Source organism: Meriones unguiculatus, chromosome 18 (genome assembly GCF_030254825.1).
Source record: "Meriones unguiculatus strain TT.TT164.6M chromosome 18, Bangor_MerUng_6.1, whole genome shotgun sequence".
Lineage (NCBI taxonomy): Eukaryota > Metazoa > Chordata > Mammalia > Rodentia > Muridae > Meriones > Meriones unguiculatus.
This window is the reverse complement of record NC_083365.1, coordinates 16,742,687-16,767,747: the sequence shown is the minus strand read 5'-3', so window position 1 is coordinate 16,767,747 and position 25,061 is coordinate 16,742,687. Positions and strand designations below refer to the sequence as shown.

General features: G+C 45.1%; 1 long non-coding RNA gene across 1 annotated transcript; it reads left to right on the top strand.

Moving 5' to 3' along the window:
- Nucleotides 1–10,492: 10,492 nt before the first annotated feature.
- Nucleotides 10,493–24,303, top strand: LOC132648922 (uncharacterized). The gene is made up of 4 exons (XR_009587308.1): nt 10,493–10,658; nt 11,303–11,450; nt 14,779–15,464; nt 21,756–24,303. It is a non-coding gene; the product is annotated as an uncharacterized LOC132648922 (long non-coding RNA).
- Nucleotides 24,304–25,061: the final 758 nt, after the last annotated feature.

Below are 25,061 nucleotides of genomic sequence, written 5' to 3'. Positions count from 1 at the left end.
CCTGGAACTTGCTCTGTGGACCAGGCTGGCTGCAAACTCAGAAACCCTCCTGCCTCTGTCCCCAAGCACTGGAATTAAAGGCTTGTGCCATCACCGGCCAGCTTTGTTTAGGAATCTTTCGAAGGTTTATTTTCATTTTTATGTATGTGCATGTGTCTGTGAATGTTTGTCGTGTGTATGAGGGTGCCCACAAAGGCCAGAAGAGGGCAATCCGTCCTGTAGAGCTGGAGTCCCACGTGGGTTGTGAGCTGCCTGACGCAGGTGCTGTGAACTAAGCCTGGTCCTCTGGGAGAGCAGCAAGCACTCTCAGCTGCCGAGCCATCTCTCCAGCCCCTGTGGAGCAACCTTAACTCCTGTGGATCAAAAGTGGGGCTGACTTACACAAACAATTCCATCGGTGATAGAACAAACCAACCACTGTGCGTCCACTGTGGCAGCATCTAGCCTAAACATGGAAGCTTACCCCACACTCAGTTACTGCATTCACCACAAACACGGTGACCAAAGAAATGCAAACAGTCAAAGGGACAAGAGGCGGACATCATAAAATGACCATGCATCTCTGCTGAACACTTAGTGTCTGTCACAATGGCGGTGTTCTTTCTTTTGCTTTGTGTTTTGTTGTTGTTGTTTTTAACATTGGTGGACAGTAGGAAGTTAAAATTATGTTTCTCTTCCCATGTGCAGTTTTTCGTCACTCATGGGTTTGAGATTGCAGAACCAGCACCGTGGGCGTAACCTCTTGTCTCTCTGGATGAGGGTTGCAATGGAAATCTGGTCCCTTGGAAGAGGGCAGTCAGTGTGCATGAAGGCAGGTCTGCCTCAGGCAAGGTCAGAGGAATCAAAACAGTGTAACCCACTCACATCATTTCACTTGTTGAGGGCTTCACACCCACAACTAAATATAAGCTTGATTCATTTCCTATTGCAGCTCTAAAAGTCTTCAACAGCTGTTGGTATTCTCATACCGATAACTGTTCTGATTCTCATGACTGCTAAACAGTAAGTATTATTATTGTTATTATTATTATTATTATTGTTTTTCTGTGTAGCCTGTCCTGGAACTAGTTCTGTAGACCAGGCTGGCCTCGAACTCAGGGATTTGCCTGCCTCTGCCTCCCGAGTGCTAGGATTAAAGGCGTGTGCCACCATGCCGGGCTTTGAACTTTTGGTTTAGATTGGAATACAATAGACATAGAAAACATAGTGAGCTTAAGTGACCAGTCCACTGAAGTTTTGTGCCCATGTGTGTTCCTGTATCCTCTATCAAGTAGACAGCAGAAAGGAGAAGAAGTAAGAGCAAAGTATATGTGAAAATGCTTCAGTGAAACCTGTCACTTTGCATGCTAATTTTTGAAATTAGTGCCAGGACTTAGACTGTGGAATATTTGCGTGCCTCCCACTCTAGCACTTTCAGACTTCTCTTAGTCTCTGCCCATGAGCACTCTCTGCTCGGCACCAACAGTGCATCATCATCCTCCTTCTACTATCATCTGTGCCTGTTCTTGAGTGTCTCGTTAAAGGCTCAGATGGCGTGTTCTCTTCTGTTCTTCACCATGCTTGAGCCGCGTGTGTTGGTGCCTGGTAGTTGACTAATTTTTCCGCCTGTATTATGACTACAGGATATCTGGATACCTTATGCACGGCTGTTGCAAAGGGTCACATAATATCACTTAGGAGCGGGCGAAACTGCTGAGTTACACAGCGGCCATGAGCTTTTTGAGAAACAGTGTCATTAGAAGTATTTTTCTATCGACTGTGTGTCAGGCTCGGCTGGAACATATTACCAAAATGAATGCACCCCGCTGCTCAGTGGTTTAATGTGACGTCTCTTGGCTCTAGAGCATCTGAGAGAGAGATAACTCTCCAGGGCAGCTGCCCTCCATGCACACGTATGTGGACACTCGTGCCCACCCTACCACCAAGCCACCCCTCAGAGCAAACTCTTTCCATCTTAGGCCTACCGTTCATTTCAGTATCAAGCCTCACCAGAAAGCACGCGATTCACATCCTGGCTTCATCGCTTTGACCAGGAAATGTCACAGATGGCTTCTGCTCAGGGCCACGTGGGCCGGCCTAATTGGAAAGGAAGTGAGGTGTTCTGAGTAATGAAAGGAAAGGAGAAGCAGATGTTGGCCCACGGAAGTCATGCTGACCACACTGCACACATCTGACAGGACCCTGCTTCTGACATCACACTGAGGATGGCCAGGTGGTAAAGTTACAGCAAAGTAACTGTTTTCCTTGGAATCTTGATTTCTCTCTCTCATCTTTTGGCTTCCTGTCTCCTGTTAAGTCCAGTGCCATGTGATTCATTATGTAGGAACAGTTTTTCTCCTTGAAACCTTTTTTCTTTCTTTTTTGCATTTTCTCTTTATATCCTTAGTTAGTCTTCTGACATTTCACAGTGCTGTGTAGTACATTTTCCTTTATGTTTGATCATTATTGCTTTTTTGTGCTACTCTGAGATGATATCCTCAGTTTTATTTTCCAGTCATCTAGTTGATTTGAATATTTTTTTATTTTTATATTTGAGATTTATCATTCTGTATCTTATTAAGATAGAGCATTCTGCTATTTTATGGATAAACTAACTTTTGATTAATAAATGACTTTCAAGTTTTCCTCTCTTGTATCATCTTTCTTTTTTTCATGTTTGGTGTTTATTCTAAATAGCTCACTTAAAAATAATCTTTCTTTTTTTTATTAGAGAATGTCTTCATGTAACTGGAATCTTGGCCTGCCTTTATTTATTCTGGTGCTGAGCACATTTAAAAGCTGAATGAACATCCAGGGAGGCAGAAGCAGGCAGATTGCTGTGAGTTTGAGGCCAGCCTGATCTACAAAGTGAGTCCAGGACAGCCAAGGCTACACAGAGAAACCTCAAAAAACAAAACAACAATAACAACAAAAGCTGAATGAAGCCCTGTATTTGTTGGTAGGACATAAAGATGAATGGGTTTCCCTGTGAAATGATGAAGGTGACTCCCATGGCAGGTCCTGGAAGATGGCTGCTTTCTTTCAGGCTGGCCAGTCTCCCCACAGGAAGGTGAGCCCAAGTGTGGTGTTCATAGATAAGGGGAGGTTTAAAAGTCTCACCTGTAGGGTGGGGGATGGGTCCTTCACACCACCTTCCCGTTTCTATCCAGCCCCTCACGGTGCTCTCTGTTATCACTGAGAGGAACACTGCTGGGCCAGCAGCTGAAGAGAGCAAATGGCTGCCTTCTACCTGTGTAGTGAGAGAAATCCATCTGGACGTGGAGGAGGGATGCACTCACTCATGCAGACGTGAGTGCTCCTGCTCTCCATTCCTACCATCGTGAGGAGCACTGAGAAGCCTCACTCCGAACCTTTCCAAGTCCTTTAGAGTAATGTACTGTTGCTTAGTCATATTAAACTTTCAAACTGTTGTGATTTTCCTACTCTGTTCAGTTACCAGCTGCTGTTCTCGCTCCTTCTTCCCCTGTGTCTTAGGGTTTCCATTAAACACCATGACCAAACAGTAAGCTGAGGAGGAAAGGGTTTATTTGTCTTATATTTCCGTATTGCTGTTTATCATCAAAGGAAGTCAGGACAGGAACTCAAACAGGGCTGAAACCTGGAGGCAGGAGCTGATACAGAGGCCGTGGAGGGCTGCTACATACTGGCCTGCTTCCTTATAAAACCCAGGGCCACCAGCCGCAGTGGGGAACCATCCGCAGTGAGGTGGGCCCTCGTGGATCAATCACTAATTAAGAAAATGCCTTACAGCTGAATCTTATGAAGACTTTTTTTTCTTAATTTTAATTTTATTTTCCTCACAATTTATTCATTATATTTCCTGATTGAAGCCCCTTCCTTGAACTCCTCCCAGTCCCACCCTCCCTCCCCTTCCCTTAGTCCACTGAAAGGGGGAGTTCTCCTCCTCTGCTGTCTGCCCTTAGCTGTCAAGGCTCATCAGGACTGCTTGGATCCTCTTCCTCCGTGGCCTGGGAAGGCTGCATCACCAGGGGCAAGTGACCAATGAGCAGGCAGGCAGCCAAGTTCATGATAGAGGCAGCCCCTGCTCCCCTTACTCGGGAAGCCACGTGGAGACTGAGCTGTCAATCAGCTACATCTGAGCAGAGGTTCTAAGTCCTTTCCATGCATGGTCCCTGATTGGTGCATTAGTCTCTACAGAACCCACTGGGCTCAGAATTTTTAGCTTTGTTGGTCTCCTTGTGGGACTCCTGTCTCCTCCACATCCTTCGATCTCCACCTCTCTCTTCTTCCATAAGACTCCCTGCACTCTGCCCAAAGTTTGGCTGTGGGTCTCAGAATCTGCTACACAATTCTATATAGATCTTGAAAAGGACAATTTTAAACTTCATATGAAAAAACAAACAAACAAACCCAGGATAGCTAAAACAATCCTGAACAATAAAAGAATTGCTTGAAATACCACCATCCCTGGCTTCAGAGCTATAATAATAAAAACCACATGGTACAAGCATAAAAACAGACACAGTGATCAATGGAATCAAATTGATGTCTAGGACATAAAATCAAGTTTCTGTTCAGAGACAACTTTCTGATAGCACAGGCACTAAGATCAGTTATTAACAAATGGGACCTCATGAAACCGAAAAGCTTATGTAAGTAAGGCAAGGTATACCATAAATCATACAGAACCCACAAAATAGGAAAATATTATTACCAGCTCCATATCTTATAGAGGTTTAATATCCAAAATATATAAAGAACTCAAAAAAATGGGATACAGATCTAAACAGGGAATTCTCAATAGAAAGAATAATAAATGGCTGAGAGACACTTAAAAGAAATGCTCAGCATCCTTAGCCACTAGGAAAATGCAAGTCAAGACAACTCTGAAAGTCCATCTCACACCTGTTCACATGGCTAAGGTCAGTAACACAAGTGACAGCTCATGCTGACAAGGAATGGAGGCATTTTTCAAAATTGAGTTTCCCTCCTTCCAGATAACTCTAGTTTGTGTGTCAAGGTGACATAAGACCAGCCAGGACAACTGGCCTCTTATCAACTTGTCACACAAACACATCACGCCATTAAGTCCCAACCCTTCCTTTCTCATGCATCCCGAAATCCCACATTAAAAACATAAATAACTTTAAAAGTCCCACAGTTTTTACAAATTTAAACACATTAAAATTTCACCTCTTCAAAATGTCCAAGCTTCCTAAAAATAAAAAAATTAAAAAAAAAAAAACTCTTTTAAAAGTTCAAAGTCTTTCAACTGTGGGTTCTGTGGTGATTAGTAGGTCTGGACCCCATAGATTCATGTGTTGGAATTCGTGGCACCATTAGAAGGTGTGACCTTTTGGAGTGGGTGTGGCCTTGTTGGAGGAAGTGTGTCATTATGGGGGTGAGACTTAAGGTCTCCTATGCTCAAGCTATGCCCAGTGGGGAACACAGTCTTCTTTTGCTGCCTTCAGATCAAAATGTAGAACTCTTTGCAAATTCTCCAGCGGCGTGTCTGCCTGAATGCTGCTATGCTTCGTGCCATGATGATATGGGCTAGACTTCTGGAACTGTAAGCCAGCCCCAACTTAAAACTTTTCCTTTATAAGAGGAAAACATTTGGGCTGTGGTCACGTTGTCTCTTCATAGCCATGAAACTCTAACCAAGACAGGCTCCTATCAAAATCAAAATTTAATACTTTCTTCGAAAGGGAAGAAACAGGGTACAGTCACAAACAAAACCCAACTCCAGCACTGTAAATAACTCAACGTTCAAATATCCAGGATTCATACACAGTCTTCTAGGCTCCTCCAAGGAGCTTGAGTCGCTTCTCCAGCTCCGCCCTCTGCAGCACACACAGCTTGTCTTTTAGGCCCCACTGCTGCTGCTGTTCTTAGTGGCCATCCCATGCTGCTGGCATCTCCAAAATCTCCTGCTGCAGCTGGGCTGTGCTTTCACTGGTAGCCTCTCCTGGGTTCTTTTCATGGTGCCAAGCCTCAACTTCTTTGCATGGCCCCTTCAGTCCTGGACCTTCAACTGCCACGGAGGCTGCACCTTCACCAACGAATGGCCTTTCCTGACCTCTCACAGTGCCAGGCCTCAGCTGCTCTGCATGACTCCTTCATGCCTTCAGAGCCAGTACCACCTGGATGACCCTTAAGCTATCGAGTTCAGCTTCCAGCATGAGGTACAATCGTGCTCACCTCTGGAACGCAGCTTCTGTGTGCTGACTTTCAGAAAACACTTCCCGGAATGTTTCACCTTAGCAATGCTGGTCCCTTCTTGATCACTGCTAAATTTTCAGCTCTAGCTGACCAGCAATGAGTATCCCAGCAAAGGAAAGTTCTGGTATCTTGTTAATCACAGCTGATTCTTCAGCCCCAGCTAACCAGAACAACAGAATTTTAAAATGGAAAACATCCCTGATGGAGTCTTTAAACTTCCCTCTGAAGCTTCCCAAGCCAGGCCTCCATCTTCAGCCCTTCTCTCTACATTCTTACCTTCCAAGCTCCTATAGAACATCCCACTGAGCTCTCAACACTCAATGACTTCTCTAGCCCAAGTTCCAAAGTTCTTCAACAATCCTGAAAATAAGGTTAGGTCTTTCACAGAAATACTCCACTCCTGGTACCAACGTGTCCTAGCTAGGGTTTCTATTGCTGTGATAGACGCCATGACCAAAAATCGAGTTCTGCATTGCTGTTCATCATCAAAAGAAGCCAAACAGGGCAGGAACCTGGAGGCGGGAGCTGATGCAGAGGCCATGGAGGAGTGCAGCTTACTGGCTTGCTCCCCATGGCTTGCTCAGCTTGTTTTCTTATAGAACCCAGGGCCACCAGCCCAGGGATGGCACCACCCACAATGGGCTGGGCCCTCCGCCATCAATCACTATTAAGAAAATGCCTCATATGGCTGGATTATATGGAGGCATTTTCTCAATTGAGGTTTCCTCCTTTCAAACAACTCTAGTTTGTATGGCAAAGTGGCACAAGATTAGCCATCACACCCTTCTTTTTTTCTCCTCTGTCTCCTCCTCTTTCTTCCAAAATGAAATCATCAACCCTTGTCTAATGTCTCCTTTGCAGCTCTCTTTGCCCTCATGGTCATTTTCAGTAGATTTCTTCAGAAAGTACTCATAAATGCTTACTTTTAATTTCTATGCTTAATTTAAATAGCACGCTTTTAACTTCTAAATGAAGTTAAAATATGTTTGTGCCTCTCTCCTCAAAGAAGCACAATGCATACAGCATTAATCTTAATTTCCTTACATTTGTACATAAAATCATTTATCACTGGATCTATGATATCTAGAACAAAATGCTTGCTTTCTAGTTTCCAAACATGCCAGCTCCTTTCTTTCCTTATGGCTGTACAACAGATTGGCCTTGCAAGTCATGGCCAGGTCTACTTTTTTTTTCTTCCAAAAAAAAAAAAATCCCATTTCCCATTTTCTTCCTGCATTCTTTGCTTCTGCTAAATCAGAGTCAGCCTCTTCTTTCGTGTTCACATAAAACTCAAGGTTGTATCTAAAAGTTGTATTTCCCACTCCTGCAACAGAGAGCTTAGGCACAGTGTTTTCTATCTCCACAGTGAAGAGCTGCTATGCAAAACACTGCCCTGGAGGGCAAAGGGGGTGTCTTACTCCTCTTTCGCTTTTCTAGTACTTAGCAAAGTGTCTCTCGTGTCTCAGACATTCAATATCTGGGCGACAAATGAGGGAATAAGGAAGAGACAGCCTGAGGTCCCTCAGCTGATGAGAACTAAGTCCACCCAAAGGCAAAACTTCACCAGGAAGGCAAAGCTGCAGCCCTCTGACTCTGCCCGCCCCGAGCCTGCTATTACACATTGCTCATGCCCACCTTTCTGCTCTCAGAATTTCCTTAGCTCCAGAACAGGTACACCTTCCAGAACATCATTCTGGGAGACTGGTTATGAAAAGCTTTGAGTTCCTAAGCCGTTTGGCCACAGACAGGCCTCCAACTCTGTAACTAACTGTTTTCCTAGCTGCTTGAAAGGTCCTTGATCCCAAGTACCTTGACAGGAAGGTCACCACTGCTAAAGAAAGCCCCGCATTCAGGTACAATGCCCACTGCTGTACTGTTCCTCTTGGGAATTGCTCCTTTGGGAACAATCACCAAGGCTTTTTACAAGGTGTCCCTTTCTCGCCTGACCTTGTTTGCTTAACACTAAGGCTACAAACAAGCCCCACCCCACAGCTGCTGTCTCTTTGTGTCATATCTTGGGCTGGGATTTGTTTGTTAAAAAAAAAAAAAATCCATCTGTATGGAAAGTCCCAATAATTGCAGTCGATAGAACAGCACCCTTAGCTCCTTGTGACTGAAACTTTCAGGTGAGAATCCTGGGAGAGATTCCCTCCCTCTCAAATCGCTTCGTTTATGCCTGCACATCTTCTCTGATAGCTTCCTGGGTAACCATTTGGATAGCACATTTTCCCTTCAGAGCACTAGAGCATGATCGAACAGTTGTGTTTTTGTTAGGTAGGGACATTAATACTTGCCCAAGTGCTGTTTCTATAGGTCTGATGGATGTTTCTTAAGTGACTGGCGATGACACCCCCTACTTAGCATTTTAAAAAGCTAGTCACTTGTGTTCACTTGTCAGTGTCCCTGCCAGTCCTGTGGAACACTGTCTAGAAAAATTAGCATCATTTGGGACTTCTGCATCTTCCTGCCTGGGTCTGCCCTTCCTGGCTAAAATGCAATTGAGGAGAAAGTGTGGTAACTGGTCACCAGCTCCAAACACAGCGCTGCCCTAGATTTAACAGCAAATGTAAATATGAAGATGCTGAATCTAAATAAGAAATTTTAAAAATTAAAAACAAAATACAGCTAATACGTCAGGAGCGGACTTAACTATCCTGCAACATAAAGCGGGTTTCCCCTTGGATTTTCTTATAAAAATTTAGACACTTAAGTAATCACTCACTTTCCTTTGGAAATTTCCCTTATGTGAAAGCCATTTGCAAATAATTATAAAATGACATCATCCAAGACTTTAAAAATCTTACCTCTGGAAACTCCCATGATAGGGTATCTCTGGAGGGTATCTCTGGTTTCTTTTTCTCTGGCTCATTTGAGAGGGAACGGCCAAATATCTAAATGGCACACGCCAAAAGTAAGCCAGCTTACCTGTCCATAGAGTTTGGTGAGTGTGGCTTCTGATGTGTTACCAACACATAGCCACACATAAGGTGTGGCCTACTGGCCACTGGAAACCTCTTTTTAAAATAGGCTTATTTTGTTTTAATCATGTTTACGCCTGTGTGACTCTTGGGGGCTTGCCCATATGAGTGCCTTTGCTTGAGAAGTCCAGAGATGTTTCATTCCTGGAGCTAGCGTTAGAAGTGGTTGTGATCATTCAGTGTGGGTACTGGGAACCAGACGTGGGTTAGTTCACAGTTTTAGCTGCCAGCTTTGAGAGTTCAGTTCTTTTTAATTTTTATTTATATTTACTTTTTACTTTACGTGTATGGGTGATTTGCCTTCATATATGTGCCTGGAGCCTGAGGAGACCTGAAGAGAATATCAGATCTTCTAGAATTGGAGTTCTAGACAAGTTTGAACTGCCACATGGGTGCTGGGACTCAAACTTGGGTCCTCTGGAAGAGCAACAAGTGCTTGCAACTGCTGAGCCCAGAATTTGGTTCTCATCAAAAGCATAAAATCTTATCACTTTGCCATTCTTGTTTTCAATAAATCCTAAATATTATAGTTACTTTCTATTTCTTTAAAGGTTTATTTATTTATATTTTGTGTACATGAGTGCCCTATTTGCGTGTACACCTGCACACCAGAAGAGGCGCCAGATCTCATTATAGATAGTTTTGAGCCACTATTGAACTCAGGACCTCTGGCAATGCAGACAGTGCTCTTAACCACTGAGCCATCTCTCCAGCCCCCTAGTTACTATCTTTTTAACTGCAATGATTTTCTTATAAATTCTGACATCTGTATCATTAAGAGTGTTATTGTGCTACTTTCTAATTCCTAACTTAACTTACCCAAGAGAAGGGTTTTCAAACCAGTCGTGGGACAAGCATCAGGTAGAGAAAGGCTTGTTTATTATTATCAGCAAATTTTGCCATTTTTTTAAAACTGTTTGAAAGAAATGGATCAGTTTCATGTCCCTATTAAGAAATAGATCCCAACAATGCTAGCTAGCACTGTAGTCCGTTTCTCACATAAAGAGTGTTTTGTGAAAGACACACCCAAGCAGTCCAGAGCTTGGGAACCTCACTGTGTTCCAGAAACCAGACTTCCCACATAACCGCATAATGCGAAGCTATCGAGTTTCCAGCTCCCTGCCATGCCTGACGCAGCAGCAAATTCATCACTGCCGCAGGGAGGTGTGAGTTCCGGGAGGGATGACCCAGACTGATGGTACGCGAGAGCCATGGTGGCCCAGCCCTCCTCCTAACCTTTCAACCCCAGGCCAAGTTCATCCGGGCTTAAGCATGAAACCGTCTCTTCTTCCTCTCCGAGCTAACGTTGTGGGTCTGTGTTTCTGTGCAGGCCCAGGAAGCAGAGTGTTCATTCATCCGCTGACCTCGCTTTCGTGCTGTGAAACATCACATTAGTTGCAACAGCAGCTCTGATTGTCTTTCTGCAGAACAAAAGAACTGCTCATTGGCTTTTGAAGATGGGCTCATGACGGTAAAGATAAGGATGGCAGCTTATAGGTAAATGCTACCATGGTTGTACTAAATTTTAACCTGTGTCCACTCTGATTCCTGAGTCTTTACCCAGTCGCAGAACCTGAAATGAGACAGCCTTACCAGTAGAGTGGATGGGGTGTGTCGAATCTGGACAAGAGCCAGGGTTGAACATGGACTTCACACACTTATAAAGTATTTAGATGACAAGATCAAATTCTGTGTGATGTGATAGACAATTGTACATCAGGTATTCGGGAGCGAGGTGAACCCAGATCACAGAGAGGAGAATTCCAGCAGAGGTGGAGATAAGTTCTGGGACACAGCCCTCTGCATTCATTTTCACTTCCCCTTTGCACAGCAGACATCCCCTGATGAGGGCCTGGTTGGTTCAGCTTTCCTCTGTCACAGCCTGGGTGGGCGACCTCCTGTGACCTGGCTGACCAAACCCCCATGACTTCTAATTCCATGTCTTAAGAATGATCATCACCCTGGCTCCTAGGTTACTATGTCACTGTTTACCTTGCCAGTGGCAAATCCTTTGGATAAAGATTATCCAGATGTCCCCAAGAGCTAAACAAAGCCAGAGGTTAAACAGTCTTGTAGAATGACTTCCAAAGAATTCCCCCAAGTAACAGAATGCTTTTTTCTTCAAATTAAATCTCATGCAGATGCCTGATATCTAAAACAGATGAATGTGGCACGGCAGACAATGTCCACAAGGTTATTAACCCTGAGGAATCGTTACAAACTTGAAAGGTTCCTCTCAGCATGGATCAGAAGCCATTATCACACAGGATTCCAAAAGGGAATCAAAAGGTATGTGGATCATTTCAGCACCTGATCTCTTAGTGATTATAACTTATGTTCCTAATGTATTTATACCATCTCTACTCTGCCCCAAGCCCATAGCATACAAATGAAGCAGGGCATCATGATAATCCTGATCCCCAAAATGGAGTCGGTCATAAGACAGTTCACATACACTATCCAAGGCAGTGGGTTTGACAGGACATTCAAAAGAGCGACCCTCTTCCCACTAAGCCATGTTAACATGTTCTTGGCTAGACTTGTAGTTCTAGAATCCCTTTTAACATCACATTCTGAAAAACCACTTCCAAGATTCTGGAAGAGACTCAAGGGCCATTTCTGTGACTCCTACTTTACTCCCTTCTCCTCTTCTTGATCCACCACTGTGTTGTGACTTAGGAATCCAGCTGAGCCAGAGGGAGGGGCTTCACCTTAAATAGCCCCTCTAAGGGGAGACCCTATCTTCTAAGATGTGGACCAGTCTCAGACAGAAACCGAGGAGGCTGCTCTCTGCTGAGCATTAAAGGAAACCGCAGGGTTTTATATGAGAAAAATAAACAGTGACTTATCCTGCGTGAGTTCTCAATGACAAGGCAAGATTCCATCGGGCTGATATGGACTGTCCCAACATTAATTACATATATTTGGCAACAATAGCTGGCTCTACCCGTATGATTTTTAATAACCTCCTAATTTGCTAAGCTTCCTCATGACTTCAAGGAGTTGCCCAGCCCAGGGGCCCTCTTAAGTGGGACAGTGAGTCACTGGCCTGAGACTCCCCATACACAGCTCTCTGGACTGGGGCCATCCTCCCTTTCCTACTCACCCAGTCTTCCTCCCAACCTCTCCCCAGATGGACTGTTAAGTCTCTTTGTTTGGTCCACTTACTGCTGGGCTCCACCCCGATGATTGCTTCACCTTCCCCAGGCTGCCATTATCTGTCCTGACTGCCCTTTTGGCATCTCTCCTTTCCCACCCTGTGGTGCTCTGGGCTACATTTTCTGGGCTCTCGCCCACTCTTCCCTACCCTTGCTATCTTTCCATCCTTCAAGCTCTTCTGTTTCCTGAGTCCCCACCCTTCCTCGTCCATCCCAGTGCTCCTCTTCAAGGTCTGTGAACCAAAATGGGTTTCTTTTTAAATATCCCCCTGTAAAAATGCAATTTCAAAGTACATTGGTCATTCTCTTCCCAAGAGTTTGGCCCTTTTCTTGGTGCTCTGTTCTGGTTCTTCATCTTGTCTTGTCCACTGATAGACTTTTGTTACTCTCATGTGGGAATTGAAAAAACAAGTTCAGTCTTCCCTGGTTACTGGAGTCAATAGGAGGGTAAAGGGCGGCGAGTCCACGTGTGAGGTGTTTTGGTATTGTTGTGGATATACCTGTAAGAAGTACCTTTAGGAAAACAGAGGCTGATGTCCTCAGTCTCCTCAGCATTGGGGAGGAGGGCACTTCGTAACTAAGACAGAAGATTGTGGTGACTCTCACATCAGTCATTCAAGGCTTCAGGCCTGGCTGCTTGTGAGTCTTTGCTCCGTGGCTATGCATGTTAACTCTATTGCATCCACTTCCACGAACCTCTCCTTTTTTGTCTTTCCTCTCCTGTAAAATTCAACACACACACACATCACACACACCACATGTACATGTATGCATGTACACGAGCACAAATGCACACAGGCACACACAAACTGCCCAATAGATTAATACAGGCCTCGAGCCTTTCACTTTTTTCTCAGTCTGTTTGTGATTCTGAGGTCACATAAGTGTATATTTTAGAGACTTATTTTTATTTACACATGTGTGTGTGTTTCTGCATGCGGTTATGTGCACAAGTGCAGGGGCTGACAGAGGAATTGGATCCCCCGGAACTGGAGTTCCAGGCCGTTGTGAGCCACTCAATGTGGGTGCCAGGACCCAAACTTGGGGCCTCTCCAAGAACAGTAAGTGCTGTTAACCCATGAGCAATCTCTCCAGTCCTTAAACATGTTATTTGAAGTCTTATAGGTTGCCCGAAGAAGAAATAAATGCAGAAACATAATCGTCAATGATAAGGAAGGCAATGGAGACTTTTTTTTTTTTTCCTGAATATGGGCCACCCTCCTTCTTATTTCATCTTGGGCTTCTCTTGCTTCTCAGGGCTCTGGCTGTTCTGCCCACTCCCATTGGCTCTGGTTTTGTTTTCCAGTCACTTTCATTCCAACAAAAGTGCTCAGTTCCCAGGCCTTGAAATTCCTGTGCTGGGAAGTCTCTCCACCTTCCAAGTCTTTGGACAGTGCCACCAACGGCATCATAGGCCTGCCGGACTCAAGAGAGGACTGCTTCCTGGGGTGGTGGCATCAGCAAGGGGTTTTGAAATTGTTCTTTTTATGTTTTCTTAGAAAACTCTGAGGGGGCAGTAGAGTATGAGGCTGTAGACGTTGTTGCTTAAATAGTCAAACAAGCCAGGAAGTGTGAGACTTTTCTAGAAAAGTAAGACTATTCTTGCTTCAAGCTACTGAAGCATGTACTTCAGGAAAGATGAGAAAGAAAACAAGAGCTCAGAAAGAAACATGAGCTCAGATATCAGGGGCAGAACCCAGAAACACTGGAGGGCAGGGGGAGGGCGTGTCTCAGAAGCCAAGCATGAGACAGGGGCTTATGCAGCTTGGAGAGGGAGCTTGTTTCTCACTCTGTGGCTGGAGAGAGGAAAGTTGAGAAAAGACACATCCTGCTCTTCTTAAGACAAGTAGATGGACGGTGGTGGGGTATAACTTTATTTCCAATGCCTGGGAGGTAGGAGCAGATGGATCTCTGAGTTTAGCCTGGTGAGATCCAGGCTGGTATGAAGAAAGGAAGGAAGGAAGGAAGGAGGGAGGGAGGGAGAGAGGGAGGGAAGGAGGGAGGGAGGGAGGGAAGGGAGAAAGGGAGGGAGGGAGGGGAGAAAGGGAGGAAGGAAGGAAGGAGGGGAGGGGAGGGGAGGGGAGGGGAGGGGAGGGGAGGGGAGGGAGGGAGGAAGGAAGAGGCAGGTGAATCTCTGTGAGCTTGAGGTCAGCCTGGTCTAGAGAGTTCCAGGACAGCTGAGGCTACACAGAGAAACCCTGTCTTGAAACAAAACAAAACAAAACAACAAAAACAAGTAAAGACAAGGGGGCAATGTGCAGAGAGGAATGATGGGGTTCACCTTGGATCCCGCATTCATATCATGTCTTCTTATGCCTCTGTACTTTCAGTGTACAATCTCATTTGTTCTCCAGGCTTGGGCTCAAGTGCTATAATCCTCCATCCTCTGCATCGTGAGTAGCAAGGACTCCAGAGGCCCACTACAGAGCTTCTCTCTCTCTCTCTCTCTCTTGTTTCAGGAGTAACTGCTGGTGGGGATGCAGCTTCCTGAGACAATGGAGACTGGCTGGAACAGCACAGGCCCTTTCTGTCCTCTCCAGCTCTGGGTGTCTTGAGAGTGTCCTGACATCTCAGAGAAGCCTGAATTCTGGAGCTCTCCACCAAAACCTCCAAGGTCTGAATCTGGACCAAGCAGTACATCTTTCTCCTCAGAGAGCAGCTAAGTCTTTGTTACAGAGAAACACGAGGAGAATTTGTCCATGGTGACTTTTTGCAAATATCCAGACACAAAAACTGTTGGCAGCTTTTCTCGCTAAAACATATTCAAGTTATGTTCCATTGGCCATCCCTCTCCAGCGACTGGTTGGGTGCAGTCATTCTGGCTCCAGGTACTTTCAATATGGGCTCCACTGGGGCTCTTCAGCTGTGGTACAAATGTGACATCAACCCCAGACAGTGTTGCTGAGACTCAAGACACCAGCTCACAGGGAATCCTAGGCGTCTGTTGGTAATGGCTACCTACCTCAAGGTAGTATATCTGCTTCAGGCTACTTATTCTTTCTCACCGTACAAAAAAAAAAAAAAAACAAGTTGGTAGCCGCTCCACCATAATCTTGCTTCAAATATGGCCATGAGAAATGGGAGCAAAGCTCCGAAGTCAAGACAAGTAAAATCTTGATTTAAAGAGGAGTTAAGCCCTAAAGAGGTATGATTTTCAAGCAATTGATAATATATAAGAAAAGAAAATCTATTTGTCTTTGGTGCATACAAGAGAACTTTTGAGAAGATGCAAGCTAGCATGCTACTTGCTTTAGAAGTGAGCAATGCACACTCAGATAAAGCAGTACAAACACTGGATGTTGATTCTGTTTGTTTAGGATTTTTTATGTTTGCTTTTTGTTTTTGTTTTTTTAAGACAGGCTCTCCATTCCCATGTTGTTCTAGAAGTCACTATAGAGCTAAGTATAACCTTGAATTCCTGATGTTTTCCCTCTACCTCCCAAGCTCTGGGATTGTAGTGTTCAGCTGCATGCCTGGCTTGGTATTTTGACTCTGAATCTTTTTAAAATGAATCAGAAGGCAAAGCACAGATGCTTGACAGCTGAGCATAAGTAAATGTTAGTTGATTTGGTTGTATAAAAATATTTCTGCGGTTGTAGTTTACAAGAGATGGAAGCAGTAGAAATTAAAATTAAGTAAGGCTTCACTCAATTTCTACCTATCCAGGACAGTGCAAACTCAGCAGCCATCTGGGATTAATTTTTTTTTTTATATATTTTCCACGCACTGTGTTCATTTTCCCCTTCCTTGTGCTCCAGAATGCAATGGTTAAGGTACCAACATCTGCAGTGGAAAGTCGTTCTTTAGAAAACAAACATCACTGTTTCTAGGCTGGGATTTCATGACCAACGAGAAGGCAGTTTATTTACTGAGTCCTGTGAAGCTGGAAATGGACAAGAGGGCAGGAAATCCCCAGTGCCCGCATGCCTTCAGTTTCTGTTCTTGGATGACAGTGAGGACATTCTGCGGACGCAGGTGGCCTCTCGCTGAAATGTGAGAGGGAAATTGTAAACAGTGATTTACAACCTGTTGACCCGTGTTTTTCTGACACAGTTCTCTTAGCTCTGCTGCCCGCAAGGGAGACCTGGAATAAGAGGGAAGGTTCTCGGATTGGCCACCAAGTACTGGCCTAGCTTAGGGCATTCAAAAACATGGGGGCACCTCGGAGCCCAGTGAGCTTCCCAGGCCACATGAGGCCATCTGTGACCACATTGCATGATGTCTGCCTGTGTGGATGGAAGCTGCTGGGTGAGCGGCAGGCACGGATGTTAATAAGGGAGCTAGAGAACAGGCAGAAGGTTAGGGCTGCCCAAAACTCCAACCAAGATTTAGATTTTGAGGCCCTAGAAATACTAAAGAGTTATAACAGCTTGTGCTTGTCCTCAACTCCCTCTGAAGGGTTCCTGTGGAATGAGGTGTGCAGGTTTAAACTGATCTTTACACCCAGCCACGATAACTTCCGAGCGGGGCACCTCACGTTGACACACCCACCGGCTCTTTAAATGTTATAGATCAGATTTTGTATCAGTTGAGTTCAAGTCTCGACTGTTAAGGCCATCCTTAGAGAAGATAATAAGAAGCAAGATATTTGAGTCTGATCTTTATAACTGTGAGAAAAAAAGCAGATCATAAACAAAATAAGGGTTCAGTTTCTAAAAAATTAAATGGAATTGGAGTCATAGAAAAGAATCTTAACTGTGGGAGGGATGTGGGACAGGTCCTGGGGACCAAGAGGATTGCTGGAGAGAAAAAAAAGAAGTGGCCAAGCAATAAAGCAGTCCATCACCAGTAAATAGAGCATGCTCACTGGTAAAGCATATCCCTGTGGCAAGCATGCCCAGCAGTGAGAGCGCTGAAGAGCCCGAGAGGAGGGCAGCTTTTTCTAGCAGCTTCTTGGTAGCTGAATAGGAGCCTGGCAGTGCTCTTGGTAGTCCTTGCCCGTGACTGAGCCTGAAGGAGTGACTCACCTTTCCCTAGAGAGGGACAGTTGAGGATGCCGTGGGTTCCTTGTTCACTAGACTCCAGAACAGTGTCCCCAAGCGCCACGAGGAAACCTCAAGAACACATTCATAAGCAACGAGATGTTGTCGTTGCTAGATGCCGGGGCCTAGCCTCCAGCCTTGTTGCCCCAGCACCGTAAGTGACTACTTTATCACCCAGACCTCCACGTTCCGTCTGGTGACCGCCGCTAAGACGTCTGTGGAAATTATTTATGCTCACTGACTGGGCATGTGGTCCTCTCGTCTTCCCACCTACCGAAGGCTATTGCTGGGCCACCATGTACCATCCTGGTGCATGCTACCAGCTTTTGTGCTTTTTAATTGTATTGCCATCTTTAACTGCATAGCCTCCTCCTCTTCCTCTTTGTCCTTCCTGGGGGCATTGGTGATTCTGGGGATTGAACCAGTGCCCTGAACAAGTGGTAGGCCAGTGCGCTGCCACTGCGTTTACAGCTCTGTCCCAGCCATTTTGTTCCTGGAGTTCCTTTGTATCTGCTTCGGCTGAACAGAACTTGTGTGCTGGTTTCAGCCCTCTTTAAGAACGGTTCTGTCCAAAGAGTCACCCTGCCAAACCACCAGTGTCCCATGCTACCCTCTGTGATCAGATGTACAAACAGCCCTAAACATGACCTTCTCATACATCTGTCTCTAAGACTGGAAGACAGAGTCTTCCTTCCCAGTGTTGCTCTTTTGAAGTAAAAACTAAACAAACAAACAAACAAAAAACAACTTCAGAATTTTCTATTACCTAGGTTGTCAGAAGGACCCTGCTGTTGGAGGCTGCTGTCCTCCCAGCCCAGATAGCCATTCTGAGCTCAGCTTTAAGGTGCAGGACTCCCTCTCTCCAGCAGGGCCTCCTACTCTCTGCCTGACTTCATCTATGTCTCTAGACATAGATGCCCCTAACTACATTTGATATACAGCCTTTGACATAGCTCCCTGTTAATTCTCCCCTTCTGGCACCTATAGCATAATTAGGTACTGTGTTCCCATTCGTATGAGGGGGACATGTTGTTTAATGCAAATCAAGCATCTTTGAAGGGCCTAGTACCAACCAATTATGTACATCTATCCTTGGAGCCCCCTACTCACTCCCCAAGGAGTATACAGCCTTTGTTCTCTGGAATTAAAGTTGAACTAGCTCTCTTCAGTGGTCCCCAGGGTGTGTGATCCCTGCGCATTGCTCGCCAGCCATTTCAGGCATGCTCTTCCTGACCTTGTGGGCTGGTGGGAGACAGCCCCCAGACAGGAGGAGAACCACAATAAGGTAGTCAAAACTGTTTACCACAACCATTACCAGACCAATGAATGAACAATAACAACAACAACAACAAAAGATATAATTCCTATCACTGGTCTTCAAAAGGAACCAGTGGGTCATGAAATGGATTCCCAATGCCTGAATAAAATCTTACTGAGATGAGCCAGATTAGACTCTAAACCAGATCCTAAGAACCGGTCACCCTGTCCATCCATCTGGACAACTCTTTCCTACCTGGGTAGCTGTCTGTTTGCCCCTTTGATGTCCTAGGGAGTTTCTGTCTGAACGGTGTTGCCGCCTCAGAGAAGCCTTAACTCTGGTGATCTCCGCCAACACCCCTATGCTCCGAACCTGAACCAAGCAGAGCATCTTTCGACCCAGAGAGCAGCCAAGTCTTTGTTACAGAGACACAACAGGGTAATCTGTCTCATGGTGGCTTTTTGCAAATATCCAAACACTAGAACTATTGGCAGCCTTTCTTGCTACGATGCGTTCAGGTTGTGTTCCGTTGGACGTCCCTCCTGGGGAAGCCAGCCAGCCGCTGTGTCATTGGCAGCACCGTGTGGCATCCTACAAGGTGATTCTCTGAAGTCCTGCTGGGAGCCACACAAAGAGTGGAAGAACTCCAGAGAATGCTGGTCAGCGTCTCAGCACATCAGCACATGAGTCAGACTCCCAGGTGGAGGCAGCCCTTCTCTCTCTGCTGCCCCTTTAAGACTGACCTGGCTGGAGAAGAGCAGAGGCCAGTAAGACTCATTGCCACCCCTAGGGCTAGATAGACAGCCTGACACCAGCTAAATAGTGTCTCATTTTTATTTTCCTTAGTATTATTTTTTAAAAAGATGTATTTATTCATTTTAAATATAGTATTCTGTGTGGCATGTATGCCTATGTGCCAGCAGAGGGCACCAGATCTTACTCTAGATGGTTGTGAGCCACCATATGGTTGCTGGGAATTGAACTCAGGACCTTTGAAGAATAGCCAGTGCTCTTTTATTTATTTATTTATTTTTATTTTTTTATATTAATTACAGTTTATTCATTTTGTATCCCAGCTGTAGTCCCCTCCCTCATTCCCTCCTAATCCCACCCTTCCTCCCTCATCTCCTCCCATGCCCCTCCCTAGTCCACTGATAGGGGAGGACCTCCTCCCCTTCCATCTGACCCTAGCCTATCAGGTCTCATCAGGACTGTCTGCATTGTCTTCCTCTGTGGCCTGGCAAGGATGCTCCCCCTCAGGGGGAGGAAGTCAAAGAGCCAGCCACTGAGTTCAGGTCAGAGACAGCCCCTGTTCACCTTATTAGGGAACCTACTTGGATACTGCATCCAGTGCTCTTAACCTCTGAGCCATCTCTGCAGCCCTATTATTATTGTTATTGTTATTATTATTATTATTATTGAGACAGGGTCTCACGATGTAGCCCGACTTGCCCCTGAGCCCCATGTGTAGCTGAGGATGACCTTGAACTTCTGATCCTCCAGCCTTTCCCTCCCAAGTTGTAGGGTTACAGGCCTGCACCACTGTGCCCGTTTTTTTCAGGGCCGTGAAGTGGAACCCGGGCTTCACTTATGTTAGGTGAGCATTTTTCTTGTTGAGTCCCAGTTTTGACCCATGACCGGTGCTTTGATGAGCACGTTGAAGTGTGCTTAGCTCTGAGCTTGTGGAAAGCAATATGGCCACCTTTCCCCCTCTGGCAGCTCCCGCTCCCACTGCAGTTAATTAGGTATTATTCACCACTTACATCATTTTAACTGATAAATTAACTTTGAGCTAAATGAAAAATTGGGACAACTAAATGAGTTCAGAATTAAGGGGAAGCTGAGAGTTACTAATTAGATTAGTGTCATGGCCTCAGGATTTTGGCACTCTTAAGTACCCTTTCTCCACACCCCAAATCCACTGGGAATGAGAAGGCATTGATGTCACCAGTTAAACATCATAAGTGATTTACTTACAGAGCAGTAGGCACCAGTAAAGCTCTAACGTTGCAAAACCATCTGGATGAGCATGGCTGGGAAGAGAGAACTCGCCATCCCTACTTCTTGCTGTCCCCATTACCCTTCTTTGAGGGAACGCGCTGTTAAGGATCCTTGGCCAAAAACATTTCCCTTTTGGAGGAAGGGGAAGTTAGTATCGGGGAGGAGGAGCAGGAGGGAATCATGAAGCCAGGTGACGAGTTCCCTGCAAATGGGAGGATTTCTCATCGACGGCCAGCAGCTGCAACAGCCTTCATCACGTGGGAAAGAGGGGGAAAGGTTTGGGTGGGAAGCGGAGGCCTGAGGTAATGGCATTCCGTTGTGCACACAGATCCTTGTCCTGGGAGCATCAGGCCGTGTTCTGAATAACGGCAAGGGGCAAAAGCAGACGTTTCACCCAGAACAGTGTTCCCGTTAGAGTAGACCCACTCAGCAGCGTTCCCAGACCACCATAACGGAGAAGGTGTTTGCTTAACCCAGGGACTCTTCAGCTCTTCCCTATGCACAGTTTTGTCTCTTTCCAGAGGAATATCTTTTTATTATTATTAGTTACATTTTATTAACTTTGTATCCCAGCTGTAGAGGAATATCTTTAAAACATAGTTTTAAGTAAGAAGTGTGAATTATCTCCCTGCTTTCCTATTCTAACAAACTTGTCACTCATTCCTGATTCCACTATGGGAGGAGTCAGACCTTTAGAGGTTTTAGAACACTTTTCAATTCGGAGTATAAAAACCCAAGTGCTTCAGCAATCAGTGGCCTCTTGCTTTGAGACAGATAGCTGAAAAACAGATCTTTTATTTTGGGCTCTGCAAATTTCAGTGATAATTTTAAAAATAAATAAAGAAGTTTAAGTTTTCGACTTTGGTAACTCTTTTAAAGGTTTTGTTTTTTTTGTTTCTGTTTAGCCCTAGCTTCAGAAAATTGAGCTGCAAAAATTCAAATGTTTGATTTTTTTAATTATTATTTTTTATTAATAAGTAAACATGTGCATGCCAGAAGGCAATCTTGAAGAGTCAGATCTCTCCTGTCACCTTTGGTTGGTCCCTGGGATCAGACTCAGGTTATTAGACTTGTACAGAACAGGCCTTTTCCAGCTGAGCCCCCTCCCCAGCCTGAAGCTGGTATTTTTCAATGGGAAGACCACTCTCATAATAATTCTGGATTACTTTTAAGCACACATTTTCTCTCTGTTCAGGTATAGCATCCTGTCTGGATCCCTGGTCGTGGCCTGCTGACTGATCAGGTGTCTGGAGAAATTAAGAGAAGACTTCAAAGACCCTCTATTCAAAGTCACGCCCTGTGAAGGGAACCTGTCCTCAGTGCTCTCTGTCACAGATGTTAATGACAACCCCAGGACACCCAGGCTGTCTCTGTTTTCCGAGGCTCTTCCCTGCAGGAGATGGACTCATTTTCAAAGACGAGGAAGGCTGGAAAACCGGACGCAGCCGAGCCGATATGCACCGAGCTTTATGGTGGCGCCGAGGGCAGAGGTCACCCAAAGGAGATGTGAGAGCCCTTCTGGAGAGAGAGAAGCCAGCTTACCGCACGGTGTACAGCTGTGATGGCTGCTTGAAGCACGGGCGAAAGGGTGATAGGGCAGACTGCAGGGAGACAGAACCCAGAATGGGGATCACTTGGTCTTTTTAACTAAGATTCTTTTTTTTTTCTCCTATCACCGCAAGGAAGCCTGAGACATTAAAGCATAGGTCAGAATTTCTTGAAATAACTGCTCATCAAAGGGGGCAAGAAGTTTCACAAACGATGAATGAGAGTATCGACAAAAATAGAGGTTTTCTTCACAAGTGGGTAAGTAAGTATCTTAGAGGCCAGTCCTCAGGATGACAGAGACACATGTTAGTAGGGTGCTACAGAAGATTTCACCCCTTGAAAAATCCTGAAGGCAAGCACCTGTACATATAAAACATTGTTATACTCACCATAGAGGTAACAGCTCTCTTCCATCTCTTCTTGTACTGGATTGAATCTGCAGTCTTCCCCATATGTTTGCTGAAGGCTGTGATGGATGCTTGAAGCATGGGTTCTAGGGTGATAGGGCTGACTGTAAGAAGATGGAACCTAGACTGGGGCCCGTTGGTACTTTTAACTAAGATCCATTTTTCACTGGTTACTCCAAGGAAGACTGAGATTTGAAAGCATAGTTTAGAACCTCTTAAAATGACTAGTCATAAAGGTGTGGCTTTAACCTCATCAGTAAGTGGATTGATGAAGGAGTTATAGATAGATGGAAATATTGGCAGGGGGTAAAAACTAAAAACTGGAGGAAGGTTACCAAGGTGCGCTCCATAACGGTATGTCTTATTCCAGGTCCTTGCACGTGCTTTCTGCCAACACAGCACAGGCAGCTTTCTTTTCTTTTCTTTTCTTTTCTTTTTTTAATGTGCTTTAGTGTGAAGGTGTCAGATCCCTTGGAATTGACCTTACAGACAGTTGTGAGCTGCTATTTGGGTTGCATGGAAATTGAACCTGGGTCCATTTGAAAGAGCACACAGTGCTCTTAACCACTGAGCCATCTCTCCAGCCCCAGGCAACTTTCTTTTTTGTTGTTTTTTTTTCTTTTTTAATATAATCTTTCATTTATTACAATTTATTCACTTTATATCCTAGCTGTAGCCTCCATTCTTGTCCCCTCCCAATCCCGCCCTCCCTCCCTCCCTCATCTCCTCCCATGCCTCTTCCCAGTCCACTGATAGAGGAGGACTTCCTCCCCTTCCATCTGACCCTAGCCTATCAGGTCTCATCAGGACTATCTTTCATAGTCTTCCTCTGTGGCCTGGTAAGGTTGGTCCCCCCTCAGGGGGAGGTGATCAAAGAGCCAGCCACTGAGTTCATGTCAGAGACAACCCCTTCCTCCCCTTACTGGGAAGCCCATTTGGAGACTGAGCTGCCACGGGCTACCTCTGTGCAGGGGTTCTAGGTTATCTCCATGAATGGTCCTTCGTTGGAGTATCAGTCTCAGAAAAGACCCCTGTGCCCAGAAATTTTGGTTCTGTTGTTCTCCTTGTGGAGCTCTAGACCCTTCCAGGTCTTTCTATCTCCCCCTTCTTTCATAAAATTCTCTGCACTGTGCCCAAAGTTTGGCTATGAGTCGCAGCATCTGCTTTAATACCCTGCTGGATAGAGTCTTTCAGAGGCCCTCTGTGGTAGGCTCCTCCTGTCTTGTTCCTTGTTTTCACCTTCTTCCGATGTCTATCCTGTTTCCTTTCTGAATGAGGATTAAGCATATTAGCCAGGGTCCTCCTTCTTGATTAGCTTCTTTAGGTGTACAGATTTTAGCATGATTATCCTATGTTATATGTCTAATAACCACTTATAAGTGAGTATGTACCATACGTGTCTTTCTGCTTCTGGAATACCTCGCTCAGGATGATCTTTTCTAGTTCCCACCATTTGCCTGCAGATTTCATGATTTCCTTGTTTTTAATAGCTGAGTAGTATTCCATTGTATAAATGTACCACAATTTCTGTATCCATTCCTCAATTGAGGGTCATCTGGGTTGTTTCCAGATTCTGGCTATTATGAATAAAGCTGCTATAAACATGGTTGAGCAAATGTCCTTGCTGTATACTTGAACATATTTTGGATATATGCCTAGGAGTGGTATAGCTGCATCTTGAGGAAGCTCTATTCCTAATTGTCAAAGAAAGAGCCAGATTGATCTCCAAAGTGGTTGTACAAGTTTACATTCCCACCAGCAATGGGGGAGGGTTCTCCTTTCTCCACAACCTCTCCAGCATGTGTTGTCACTTGAGTTTTTGATCTTAGCATTCTGATGGGTGTGAGGTGAATTCTCAGGGTCCTTTTGATTTGCATTTCCCTGATGACTAAGGATGTTGAGCTTGTCTTTAAGTGTTTCTCCGCCATTTGATATTCCAGGCAGCTTTCTTATACCTTGCACTTCTCCCATGAGTAACAGCCTTCCCACAGCTCCAGAAACCCAGAAACAAGTGATAGTGAACTAAATTTCCTAGTCAATGAGCCTAAAAACATCTGTCCTCTCTTAAGTTGATTTCTCTCTTATGTTTTTTTTTTTTATAGCAATGTAACACAATCTTTCTAACTAAAATCTTCAGAAGTTCACTTTGGCAATGAGGGTAGAGGTGAACAGAGACCCAAGGTGACTGTTGGGTTTTCTATGTTAGTCAACACAATGAAGGTGAAATACAAGTCACTAGAGAAGATGATTAAAATATAGGCCTTATGAATTCACGGACACCGGGGGAAGACCCTGGAGGCTCACAGGGTGTGGTGGTCATGGTGATAGGATTCAAGTCCGAAGTGCCAGACCTCGGGGGCAGAGATGTTCTGTTTGAATCACTGGAGGAAAATCCCAGGATGTGTTACCAATACTGCCTCCCCAGGGGGTTGACTGCTAAGTGAGGAATCTTTCGGCTCTCTCCCTCTGCTGTATTCCATCTTGGCCATCTTTGTGGAGATGCCACGTGGGCATCTTTGGACCATGCCAACCTTTGGCACGGCGGC